This window comes from Corvus kubaryi, unplaced genomic scaffold (genome assembly GCF_017639235.1).
Source record: "Corvus kubaryi isolate FWS band 111438036 unplaced genomic scaffold, C.kubaryi_AGA036_p1.0 37396, whole genome shotgun sequence".
In the NCBI taxonomy this organism is placed as follows: domain Eukaryota; kingdom Metazoa; phylum Chordata; class Aves; order Passeriformes; family Corvidae; genus Corvus; species Corvus kubaryi.
The window spans coordinates 1,641,723-1,650,928 of NW_024581135.1; positions in this window are offsets into that span (position 1 = coordinate 1,641,723).

Here is a 9,206-nt window from a genome sequence, read left to right on the forward strand (position 1 = left end):
TGATCCCATATTTCCCAAGGAAAGGCTGCCCCACACTTCCAGAAGGTGGGATAATCACTCCCTTTCTAAGTGGGGAGTCCTCAAGACAGACAATAATTTTTATTTTCCATATTTTGCTGTTCAGGTATTCTTTGAATCACGGAATCCTGAAATAACCTGGATTGGAATTGGATCCCACAAGGATCGAGTCCAACTCCTGCCCCTGCACAGACAACAGCAAGAATCCTGCCATGTTTAATTCATGTTTTCCCACCCAAATCCTGTCCTTCCCTTTCCTGCATGTCCTGCTTCCCATGAGGCAGCTTTTCCCAACATCCCAGCCCAGGAAAAGCTGCATCCTTAACCTATTTAACTTCATTTTCTGCTGGAATTCTCTCTAGATAAGCAGGGACATGAGGTGATATAACCCAGTTATTGATATAATTGCCCAGAAAATTAAGTCCCAGTAGGAATTTGGGGTTTTTTTGGGGTCACTCCATAGGATCAAAGACTTGGGGCTGTTCAGGGGATGATTTTGGGTGAGAGTGGGGGAAAGAATCCCTGGGCGTCCCATGAGACATGGAATGAAACCTCTGGCTGGGGAAAGAAGAGCTTCCTCCTCTTCCTCTTCCTCTTCCCAGCACATCTGGCCACGGCTGTAGGATTAAAGCAAATAATTCCTGGGGTTTTTATTGAGCAGATCAATAAAACAGCAATAAATTAATGTCTTGGACCCCCCTGTGAACACCCTCACCACAAGATTCCCAAAGACCCAAAATTTGGGCAAATCAATTCTTTTCTTTCATGTCAACCCCGAAATAATGATCATTTCAGTGTCAAAAATAATCTTGTTTCATCTCCCCTCTTCACCTGGGATCACTGATCTTTCTTCCAAAGGCAGCAGCTCATATTTAGAGAGAAACTGGTTTTAAATAAATGTGTACATGGAAGGTGGGCAAAGATCTTTTCAAAGGCATTTGTACAAAATCCGGACTCAGGATCACCATCAGACTTGGGGTTTTTTTCTCTTCACTTTAACCCCTGGGTTCTGCAAGCAGCACTGACAAAATGGATGGCTCCTCTAAGCTCCCCTCTTTTTTTTTTTTTTTAGGGTAAAAATAGTGGTTTAATGTCCTTTTGAACCAGAGGAACATCTGGCTCATCTCTGTGACGCCTTGAGCCAGGGTTTTTTTGGATGGGACAAGTGCCTGCCTGGATTTTACTCCTCATTTACGTGGGAAGCTCTCCCGTGTGATATTGCAGCTCCAGCTCGTTGCCATCTCCTCACCCCTTTGGAGACTGCCTTTCTCTGGAGCAGCCTGGATGGAGCTGAGCTTGAGCCACGTGATTTATCCTCCCTGGTGCTTGCTTTGACAAAGCTAATCTTTGAGAAATGTTTGAGCAATCAAACTGTCTGGGGCTCATGTGCCTCTCAGACTCCAAACCTCTTCGGTTTCCAGCTGCTGCCAGGGGTCTCCGGGCCAACTGGAGAGAGCTGAAAGGAAAACAAGCAAAAAAAAAAAAAAAGAAAAAAAAAAAGTCCCTTCTCTGTGTCTGGGTCATTTACAGTTATAATATTTCTTAATAGATGTTTTTCTTTGCTCCAGGCTGCACTCCCCAGTGCTGTTGCACCTTCCCTGCTCTTCCCCAGCTCTGTCACTTCAGGCAGGGGCTGTCCTGGCTCTGCCCAGCACCAGGAGCTGGGGTCCAGGTGGGGGAATTCCTGCTCATTCCCTCCATTAATCCAAGGGCTCTGTCTCAGGAGCTGGGCATGTCCCAGCCATGTCCTCTGGCACCCAGAACTCCCTGAACCCTGGGCTGATCCCAGTGTGGGCAGCAGGAAAGGGGAAATTCTGCCCCTCTGTCCTGTTCACTGGGACCCCACCTGCAGAGCCTCCTCCAGCTCGGGGATCCCAGCACAGGAACAGCGTGGAGCTGCTGGAGAGAGTCCAGAGGAGGCCACGGAGCTGCTCCACGGAGCCCCTCTGGAGCCAGGCTGGGAGAGCTGGGAATGTTCACCTGGAGAAGGGAAGGACACAGGGAGAGCTCAGAGCCCCTTGGAGGGCCTAAAGGGGCTCCAGGAGAGCTGGAGAGGGACTGGGGCCAAGGCCTGGAGGGACAGGACACAGGGAATGGCTTCCCAGTGCCAGAGGGCAGGGATGGATGGGATATTGGGAATTGGGAATCCCTGGCTGGGAGGGTGGGCAGGCCCTGGCACAGGGTGCCCAGAGCAGCATCTCCACATCTCTGGAAAAATTAATCCCAGATTTCTGTGTTCCTCATTCACACACCTTGGAGCTGCCTGGTTTGGGGGGTTTTGGTTTCAAAACAAATTGAGGGAAACCCCTCCCTGGAGTGCACAGCTTCTAAAAACCCCCATGGAATGGGGATTATTCGGGACAATCATCAGCATCCCCTGAACGCAACCCTGAGCCTTTGAGCTCAGCATCACACGGGTCCCACCCACCCCTTTTCTTTTTTATTCCCCTTTTTCTTTACAACGTGCCTTTTCTCCCCTTTTCTGTTTGTTATTGTTTTCCACTCAGAGCCTTTAATGTTCCCTCACACCCTTACTCCAGCCCAGCTGTGGGAGAGGGATCTGACACCTTCCCCCAGCTTTGTTAAAGTGTGAACACCTCATTATCCCAGATCCTAGCCCACGTAGGCGGGAATGGGCAGGAGTTCCTACCCCTAAATCTTCTTGACTCCCTGGCCGGGGTCTCTGGGTAGGAAGAGCACAGGAAATTGTTGATTTTAGTGCTCTCTTGAAAAATGTAAACTTTGGGTCTTCTCTTGGCTGTTTGGTGAGGGGGGAAGTGATGTGAGGTCTGGGGAGGGAGGCTGGAGGGAAATAAAAGAACTTTAGTGTTGTGGAGCTCCTGGACTCCCTGGAAAAAGAGGATTCCTGGCACATTCAGTCCCTCATGCCATGCACCCATCCTGGCTCCACATCCCCATCCTGGGGGCACACGAGACACAGGATGGTCCCAAAGCCCTCACAGACACGGAATACAGCCAGGAAAACCATCCAGAGTCATTCCCACCAATCCTGGGCTCCTGCCAGGCTGAACAGATCCAGGGATCTCAGCTCCACCATGTCCCTGCAGGAGGATCTTCATCCCCTCTTGACCTTCTCATCTTCAGGCTGAGGTCCCCATGTTCGTCATGTCCACCGGCTCTAAAGATCTGCCAAAAATGATTAATGAATCCTCACATTTTTCAAATTAAATCCGGTAAAAAAGCCACAGTGAAAGCCAAGGGCGTCATCAAAAGACGGAGGAGAAGCGAATGCATCCAGGGAGATTTGTCCATGGAGGTGCTTGGAGCCTTTCTCAACAGCAAATTCATCTCCAGCAGTCAAAGTTGGCTTCTGGGGATAAAATGGGCAGAATAATAAATGGCATTTCCCATGAAAATAACAATAGTAATAATAATAGTAATAGGAGGAGAAGGAGAAGAAGGAGGAGAAGAAGAAGGAGAAGAAGAAGAAGAAGAAGTATAACCTCAAATATAACATTTTCCCTATTGAATTATGGACAAGGCCATGGAGATAAGAGCACCTCTGCTCTCCGGAGAATAAACATGGAGTGGAAAACCTACAGAGCTCAGGTTAACTAGGCTTGGCTCAAAGGCTGGACCTCCAGCGGTTTCCTGGAGCTGGTTTAAGGATCTCTGTCCTTTCAGTTGACTGATCTCAGGATTATTTGACCCAAAGTCAGTATTTGACACTGTCCTTTTTATCCTTGCAGCTGGAATGTTGTTAATTATAATAATCCAAATAAATTAAATAATTTCCAGCCTTGGGCTTTCTCCAGTCCCTGATGGCCAACGACGTCTGTTGACACCAAGGTCTGAGGTGCCGCCACTGCTGGGGTGACATCCAAGCCCTGAAGCCACGTTTCTGTAGGACTTCCCAAGTGTGCAGGAAGAATCCCAGGATCACTGAGGTTGGAAAAGCCCTCCAAGGTCGCTGAGTCCAAGCTGTGCCTGATCCTTGTCACCAGTGCCACGTCCAGTCCTTCCTTGGACACCTCCAGGGATGGGGACTCCAAACCTCCCTGAGCAGTTCCAATGAGAAGACAGGAAGAAATTCCTCCTGGGAAGAGAGGAATCAGGATCTGGATCTTCTGCTTCATCTTCCCCTGCTTTCTGTCACTTGTCTTCAGCATGCAGAGCAAACCCCAAATGGTTAAAAGTTCATTTCAAGAGGAAAACAAACCCCTCTTCCCAAAGGCTTGGGAAGCAGCTCCACAGCCACCCCAGGGGACTCCTGGCCCCGCTCAGAATCCCAACAGCTCCCAGGCAACATCTGCAATCCATAATTCTGTCAGGGCAGCCTCCAGCTGGGGGATGTTTCGCTGACCTGCCAGTTGGACCATTCCGACGACTTCCTATTAAAAAAAAATAAAAATTAAGAAGTGAGTTAAGGTCAAAGCCTAGTGAACTCCGTTTGTTTGCTGGAAAAGGAGCCGGCTGGGCACGGAATGCAGCCCACGGGCTTGGCTGGATGCCCACTTCCCCCAGCCTTGGGTGAGGATCCCATTGCGACATCAGGAGATGCTGTTGTGTAACATCTCCCTTAATTTTCCTGAACTTCAGAAATGTTATTTTATCACAGCCCCTAGCACAGTCTGGGGCTCTTCTGTCCGGTAAAGAATGAAAAAATATTTAAATATTGAATTTAATCTTTTCATGTACTCCTAGTTTTTAGTATTTTTCTAATTAAATAGCCAGAATTAATTCCTTTCCTCACTTGCTGACTGTCAGCTCTTTCAGCCCTGCCAAAACACCCAGCTCATGGATTTGAGCAGCAGTTGGGTGCATCCTCTGCTTTTTTTCGGGATTTTATTTCAAGCTCCTTTCCCGGGCAACTCTCCACACTGGGAAGCATCTCCGGATTCTATAGAATAGTTTGGGGTTGGCCATAAGTTTTGCTTCATGTCTCTTCCAAACACAGATGTAAATAGGAGCTGGTGGCAAATGGAGAAAACGTGGAGAGAAAAATGTGGCGACACACGGAGGAAGCAGAGAAAAGCTCCCATTATGGATGAGGTTTAAAATTAGATGGGGAATTAGCAAGGAGGAGGTAGAGAGAAAGTGGCTTGAAATATCAGGAAGAGCTTTGGATGCGGATCACGGGGAGAAACGCGGATGTTGGGAGTGATGAGTGACGAGGGGAAGGAATTGGAGTGGGATGAGAGGCCAGTGCCATCTGCAGCAGCTCTGGATCTCCCACCACCTTCCTAAGGTCCAGGAATATCCTTGGAGCGTTTGGACAACGCCCTCAGGCACATGGTGGGATTTTGGGGTTGTCCTGTGCAGGACTTGATGATCCTTTGGGTCACTTCCAACTCAATTCCATGATTCCATGATAATTCTTGGCTCAATCTGCCCCTGAAAGGACGAGTCATGCAGAAAGCAAAGGTTAAATTTTAATGTTTTCACGACAAAACCCCCAAACCACCCTCAAAAATCCTTCCCAGCCTTTGGATTCCGAGCCGACCTTGGAAAACCAGGAGGAAATCCGATGGTGGGAGACTCGTGAAGGTCCTGTGGGAGGGAGGGGCAGCTGCACCCCATAAATACCCCCGTGCCACCACCGCGGCTCTCCCGCTGGAAACCCAACCCCAGCTCGCTCCGAAACATTTGCACAGCCAAGATAAACTCTGGGGGAGAGTGGCTCTGATTCCTCCCTGGGGATGTGTGGGTTGGGATCCACAAAATCCTTCTGGAAATTCATCTCGTGGCAGAGTAGATATTGCAGAAATTCTTCCTGAGCATCCAACATCTGCTCTGTGCCACGGCTGTGTTTTCCTGCCGCATTCCCAGCCATCCGCGGAATTTATTAATTGGAAAATTGTCTTGGAGTTGGGCTTTTAACACGTGTTTAGCTCAGCACGTGAAGCACATCCCGTTGGATCCGCCTGGAATGTTTTGTCTCCCACAATTCAGCGTTGGAAAATGAATGGATGCCATCATCAAGGTCGTTTAGGAATGGAGGGGGATATAAATCATTCCTGACCCGTTCCCACGTGGAATTCAGGCTGGCATCTCACACCACATGCTTCCCGGGGATATCACTCCATGGAATGTGTGAACAGCATGAGGGGTTTAGGGATGCATGGAAAAATATCCATGGATGGGACTGGATGCTAATTAGCATCCAGGAGTCACTCATTAGCAACGGGAGCGATTAGAGGCAGAGCCAAAAGCAAATGAACACAGGGATGGTGCCGGAACAATGGGAAAAACCAAGGAATTCTGTGGAGCATGGAGATGAAATGTGGTGCAGAGAAATCCAGCATCCCAGAAAATATTCCAGTGGCCTCTGTGGACCTTGGAAATGGCTTTTGGGGTTGGGCTTGTGGGAGAATTTGGGTGCGAATCCATAATCCCGAGGCTCAGGATTCAGTCAGTGCTGGGTAATGCCCTGGAGCAGCCTGGAACTGTGGGAATCCTGCTGGATTTGGCTCGGGAAAGTTGGATTGGAAAACCAAACAGATCCCTGACAGTCACCTGGGGGTGGAGAGGGAGCTCAGCCCCGTGGAGTGATTGGATCCAAAATCCATGGAGGGATCTGATCCCACATCTGCTGCCTTGCCAAGGTCTTGGGATCACTGGGCATTAATCCCAGGCTGCTCCATGCTCTGCTTTTCCAGGAGCATGCAGCTTCCCACCGATGGGCTGGGATGGGCAGGATGGGCACAGGAAAGTCAAATCTCTCTGTTGGGAGCACCTGAGGCTCCAATTCCTGGAACTCGCACCTGGGATCGCTTCCTACCAACCATTCCTGGCTTCTCACCAACCCCAAAATTCCCTTCCACCAGGCTCCCACTGCCCTCCAGCACCACAAAATGCCCCACAGACACCGAATTCTGCCTGTTTTTTCCCAGAAATTCATTCCTTTTTTTAATATGGATTTGGCACCTTGGCGTGGATGCAACAGCTCCCCAGGGAATCCCAAATTTGGATCTCTCACAGATCCCACAGTCCATGGGGACTCAAAGTTCTTCCCAAACACTTTAACGGTCTTTTCCATGCAAGCCCGATCCCAAATAATTCAGGATCTGGCAGAAACCTATGGATTGCCATCCTACAGCATGCTTGGAATGGGATGTTAACCCTGAAGCTGGGAAAACCTCAACGCTCCCATTCCGACGTCGGGCAGGAGAATTTATCCCGAAAGACCTCAAACAACTACAGAACTCCTCAAAATATTCTGGATTAAACCGTTTGTCCTGTTCATCCCTCAGTCCAGGAGGGGACAGAAGCTGAGGAAAGAAGCTGGCGTTTAGGATTTGTTGTGGATAATTAAAAAGCAACTGGAATTAATGCAGGTTTTTCCCTTCTGCCCTCAGCACCACTAAGCTCTGTCTTATCAACAGCCTTAGGCTGCCTTTGGGGTTGAGTTTATAGGAATTTTAGGGTTTATCAGCGCCCCAGCACTTCCAAAGTTTTATCCCGAGGTTAACACTCATTCCCTCCGCTGGATTCTTACATATCAATGGAGCAGCTCTCCCTGGAAGAGTTTCAATTGTTTTTCCACAGAATTTTTTACATAATCAAGCTTGAGGAGGTCACTGTCCAAGAGGCTGAACTTTGGGATGGGATGGAGGAGCTTCTTTGCCTCTCCCTGGATGGGATCCAAGGGAAGGGTTGGGTTGGAGCCGGATTTTACCGGCTCCTTGCTCTGGTGCGAGAGGGTTCAGGGCATAAATTGCCCTCAGAGCAGGACAGAGGTGCCCTGGGACAGCCCTTTCCCAACTTCCAGCCCTCTCCAAGCTGCTCCCAAAAGCTTGGCAGATGCCAGGAGATCCGAATGAGCTGCTTGGATTGGAGCATGGACGCTCCAGCCTGAGCGTGGCCACGAGGACTTGAGTTTTAAACACCAATTTCCTTCCTTTTTAAAAAGAAACCCCTGGAAGAGCTTGGCAGCCCCTCCCAGAGGACTTTGCTGCCCTGCCTCACCTCTTCTCCATGGATCTGCTCTCCAAGGATGTTCCTTGTGCTCTGAAAAGCTGGGAAAGGGACATTTCTCCCCTCAGATCTGCCCAGGAGGCAAATCCAACACAATCAATGGAAAACTCAGCTTTTTGGACAACACTCACTGCAGGTCCCTCTGTATTTTGCTTTTCCTTCACCTCCTTTTTATTTATTTATTTATTTATTTATTTATTTATATCCTTTATTTATTTCCTTCATTTCCTTTATTTTCTTCATTTCCTTTATTTCCTTTATTTCCATTTCCTTAATTCCTTGATTTCCTTTTCCCTGCCTTCTCCTTCCTCTTGTCCTCCTCACTCCCTCCAGCCTGGAAGAGCAGCACGCAGGACACTCTGTCCCTGCATCCCATGGCACATTCCTCATCCTCATCCCTGTCGTTCCATCTCTGGGCACTGCTCGGAATTTTACAGAGCTTTGAGCCCTGAAATAGAAACATTTGAAGGCTGGAATCTGATCAGTTCCCTATTATTTTATATTATTAGGTGATATGAGATTGTAGATAAAGCTCTGAACACCTCTTGGCTTCTCTCAAGGAAATGGAGGAAAAACCTCAAGATTCTTCCCCTTTTCCAGAGGAAATTCTCCTGGTTGAAATTCCCAGAAAACACTGGTTTGGACAAAAATATTAGTGAAGAGAAGGATTTAATATTTATTATTTAATCATATATTAGAGGCCAGAATCATTTCCTCACACAATGCACTTGGACATTTTTTGAATTTTCAAGCTTGAAACAAAAAAAAAAGTTCATTTTTTAATTAAAAACTTCCACTGGAACCTTTCCCCCTCACCTGAACCCAACTCCTTCCAGCACTTCCCACATCCATTTATCCCAGGGAACAGGAGAGGGCTGTGCTTTTCCTACAGGGAATATCTCGTGCCCCACGGCGAGCCAGGGATGGCTCTGACGGTGCTGCTGGAGGCTCCTCTGGGTGTTGGCGTTTCCTTCTGCTCAGAAATATTCCTTCGGGATTTTTATCCACTGCAGGACTTGATCCAAACTCCCATTCCAATCATTCCAAGCTTTCCTCTGGATTTCAGCTGGATGCCCACTGGAGGATAAGAGGAAAGGCTCTGCTTTCAAAGGCTGCTGACCTTTGTGGGGCGAGCAGTACCTGAACTTCTGATCAAGACCAGAAATAAATCCCACCACGTGTACCCTTAATGCGATTTGGGGTGCACAAACACCCCCAGCTCCGAGATAATAAAGGGAAATCAATTAGGG